Raw genomic sequence first — 4,401 nt, forward strand, 5'->3', positions numbered from 1 at the left:
GTATTCATCTTTCAAAGGTCCCCGTCTCCAAAAACCATCTCTCTGAAGAGAGCTTCGGCGTTCTATGGGAATGAAGACACAACTCAGCCCTCCACAGAGGAGGTATTACTTGACAGGCGAGGAAAAACAGATACAAAGAGGTTCACTGGGTCACTTGCCCAGAGTCACATACAGCAGAACCTGCTTGTCAGTTCTGTGTCATGGCCTAGGTCACGGTGAAGCTTCTCCCATGGAAAAGGAGACTCAGATCTGCTGGCCAGCAAGACTGCTATGGAAGGTACCCTTACCTCCCTGAAGCTATGAAGGCATCTCTTTGAAGGTCTCAGAAAAGCGCATTCGTCTTCCTTTTTCAAATCATATTTTGCTCTCTCCTTGGACGCTGAGTGAAGGCCACTTGTTCTCAGACAAAACAAAACAAATAACCCGTTGGGCCTGGTGGTACAGGATTGTAATCTTAGCTATGGGGGTGCTGAGGCCAGAGATCACAAGCTCAAGGCTGGCAGGTATTCTGTGCCGACGAAATAAGCCAATTCAAGCCAAATTAAAGTATAAAGCCAGGTTTAATGGGGGCAGCTCTCAGGTTCACTGATCTCACAGAAGGTACCATGCCCACAGGGAGACAGAAAAGCAGGGGTGGAGAGCAGAGAGAGAGAAACTGTGCACCAAGAGAGATAGGAGAGAGAACCAAAATATCTGGATTATATAGTGAAGACGCTCTGGCGGAGAAGAAGCCCTAACCCTAGGCTGGAAAGTTCAGGTAGGGAATGGGGATGCTGGGAGAACCTGGAGGCCAGGTCAGCTTTGGTATGTTAAGGCATCTCAGCCACTTGTCTGGGGTCTGATCCCAACAAAGGCTAGCCTGGGCAACTTAAGACCCCGCCTTAAAATAAAATTAAAAAAAATAGAGCTAAGGATACAGCTCAGTGGTAAATCACTTGCTCAGCCTGTCTGAGGTCCTGGACTCGATCTCCAGTATCCGAGCAAACAAAATAAAATCCAAAGCCGTGCAAACAGGGTCTCTGGTTCTGATTCCGTCCGCCAGGGGCTGGTCATGACTTATCCTGGTACGCTTCTTACAAAACAAGATGGTGATGTTCAAAGTGCGGTATCCTGGCCCATGCTGCTGGTGTTGGCGCCTGTTTTCCCAGTAGCTGCGTATCCTGGTGAGTCTGGCTAACTGGAGCCAGTCCCTGAGGCTTACTGCACAAGAAGCCTTGCCACGATAGTTTCAGGAACTCTGAAGCGGAAAGGTCCACGCCATCCCTGGGTGTGCATATTCGCCATCCCTGGGTGTGCATATTCCTCATCACACCTGGTGTCACTCCGCTGTCGTTTCCGACCTACTTTTGTATAATTACCTGCTATTAATATCCAGTCCCCCTTTCCTCCTTCATTCAAACCAACTCTCACTCTCCACTTAGAGTTTGTTTCTCTCAGACAAGGGCTTGTGTATCCCAGGCTAACCTCAAACTCACCATGTGGCGAAGGATCACCTTGAGCTTCTGATTCTCTTGCCTCCCAGGTGCTGGGTTTACCGGGGCGCCGCTACGTCTGGTCTATGTGGTGCTGTGCCAAGAATATTGCCAATTGCTCCCTCCCCAGCTTGAGTAATTTAAACAACAGCTTTCCCCAGCTACAGTTCATCTGTAAACCCCTCCCCCCTTTAAAGTATACAGCACACAGCTAAACAGCTCGAGTATTTGCACAAGATTGGGTGACCTTCCTTCACCACTACGTGATTTTAGATTTATTCCACTATCGTGCACACATAGAATAAAAATACCCCATACCTACGGCCTCTTATTCATCCATTCCCCTTTTAAAAGATTATTTTTATTATTTTAACTTGTGTGTGTATAGGTTTCTACAGAGGCCAGAAGAGAGCAATGGATCCCCTGGAGCTGGAGTTGAGGCAGTAAACTTGGGGGTACTCCTCAAGAGCGGCCAGGACTCTCCATCATTGGCCCTCTGTCTAGCCCTCCTCCCTTTTCTTAGCTCCTGGCAACCAGTAATCTGCATTTTGCCTTCTGTGGTTTTATTCTGGACATTTCCTACATATGGAAGCACGCAGCATGTGGCCTCCTTGTGTCTTCTTTCACTCATATAATAAATATGTTCGCTGCCTATCTATGTTGTAGCATGTAGCAGGCAGGCCTTCTTCATTAACATCTTTTTTTATTTTTACTTAATTAAAAGAATGATGTGTATATCTGGGTGTAGGCATGTACATGTGAATGCAGGTGTCCTCAGAGGCCAGAGGTATCAGATTCTCTTGGAGTTGGAGTTAAGAGGCAGTTTTGAGCCATGTGACATGGGGCCTGGGAACCAAATTCTGGTCCTCTGCCAGAGCAGTATGGCTCTAACCACTGAGCAGTATCTCCAGCCCCCATCCTGCTTTTAAAAATGATTAGATGTCTCTTCATAGAGAACATTTTCCATTTTTAATGACAGCATGTAAGTGTAGCTCTCCCTTGTTTCTGGGGCCGTTGGCCACTGCTCCTCAGGGACAAGGGAGCAGAAGCAATGAACTGGGGGTTCGGTTGCCCGTACCGAAATGACAACCGACAGAAATGACCTTCTGGGATCAGCCGAAGGGAGGCAGATCAGTTGTACTCAGGGTGAAGGAGGGTTCTATAGAACTTTGGGGAGCGGGTGGGGAAAATCCAGGGTGGGCCAATGTCATTGGCTAAAGGGCTGCGGTCCTGGGATACCTCATTTGCCTGAGGAGACATTCCAGGAATCCCAGGTGCTGGCTGAGCAGGTTCTATCAGGAGAAAGGGAGTGGGACCTGTAATTTCCCGAAGGGCTGCATGACTGTCTTCAGGTAGAGGGTGTGGGGATCCGGTCTCCTCAGATCAGGCGGAGAAGAGGAGTCCTGCTCACAAAGGGAGTCCTCCATTTTGCTGAGCTTTGCTGGCTTTCTGGCCACGGAGAACTGCAACCTTAGTAGCAGGGTCCAACATGTAAGTTTCTCCAGACTTCAACACTGGTTATTAATTAGCTAATTAATTAATAGAGAGGGACTCACCATGAAGCCCTGGCTAACCTGGAACTCACAGAGATCTGCCTGCCTCTGCCTCCCGAGGGCTGGAATTAAAGGCGTGTGTGTGCCACCTTTTTTTAAAGGTCATTTTTAATGGTTTGTTCTTTAGTGTTTTGATTTCGTACAAAACAACAACAGCAGCAGCTTTGCCTAATAGCAGAGTGTGGAGATTTAATCATTTTCTTATGTTTTCCGGTTTAGCTTTTAAATGTATGTTTTGTCCATTTTGAGTTAACTTATATAGACTATATGAGGCAGGGAAGTCCAGCCTCATTATTTTGCACTCATCCAGTTGTTCCAGTAGCACTTGCTGAAAGGACTATAGCTTTAAAAACTGTTAATCGGGTCGGGTCACAGGCCTCTTCCATTAAAATCTCCAATGACATTTCACTTGTTAGATCTGCCGCTTGAAGACTGGGTCACTCTGAGAGACCAGATATGGCAGCCTTGAGAAAATAAGGCCACGCTCCCCTGAAGTCTGTCCTTGAGACAAAGAACTGACAGGCCCCAGCTGTGGCTGGAAAAGCAAGTCCAGTTTTTCTTCCTGGAAAGTGAAAAATAAGTTTGTAGTCCTTCTGGTGCCTGCCTGTGTGCCAGGAGTCAAGTAGGCTAGGCCAGGCTAGGCCATGGTGTGGAAATCCTGCCACCCTCTTACACAAGTCAGAAACCGCCTTTGTTCTGGGTTTGAAGGCTTTCCTTCAGGGCCCCCATCCTGTCCTAGAGAGGAGCTCTCTCTTATAATATAGCTCCTCCCTGGCCCTGAAGGCTCTCTTTCTCCCCACTGGACTCCATCACCAAGTCTCTGGCATGAGCCTTTTTCTTTCTCATGCTCTTCTCTTCCAGTCACACCTCCTGTAGCTGTTGAGGCTGACACTCACCTCTCCCAGCTGTTGAGGCTGCCCCTCACCTCAACTCTCCCAGCTGTTGAGGCTGACACTCACCTCTCCCCAGCTGTTGAGGCTGACACCTCTCCCAGCTGTGAGGCTGACACTCACCTCTCCCAGCTGTGAGGCAGCCCCTCACCTCTCCCCAGCTGTGAGGCTGACATTCACCTCTCCCAGCTGTGAGGCTGACATTCACCTCTCCCAGCTGTGAGGCTGCCCCTCACCTCACCTCTCCCAGGTGTTGAGGCTGCCCCTCACCAATCCCCAGCTGTGAGGCTGACACTCACCTCAACTCTCCCAGCTGTTGAGGCAACCACTCACCAATCCCCAGCTGTGAGGCTGTCTCTCACTTTTCCCCAGCTGTAAGGCTGTCTCTCTTTCAGAAGGGTGGTGTTGTGTTCCCTGGTTTTTGGAACTTGTTCTTCCTTCCTTCCTTCCTTCCTTCCTTCCTTCCTTCCTTCCTTCCTTCCTTCC

The sequence above is a fragment of the Psammomys obesus genome, unplaced genomic scaffold (genome assembly GCF_907164565.1).
Source record: "Psammomys obesus unplaced genomic scaffold, mPsaObe1.curated_primary_1811, whole genome shotgun sequence".
Classification (NCBI taxonomy): domain Eukaryota; kingdom Metazoa; phylum Chordata; class Mammalia; order Rodentia; family Muridae; genus Psammomys; species Psammomys obesus.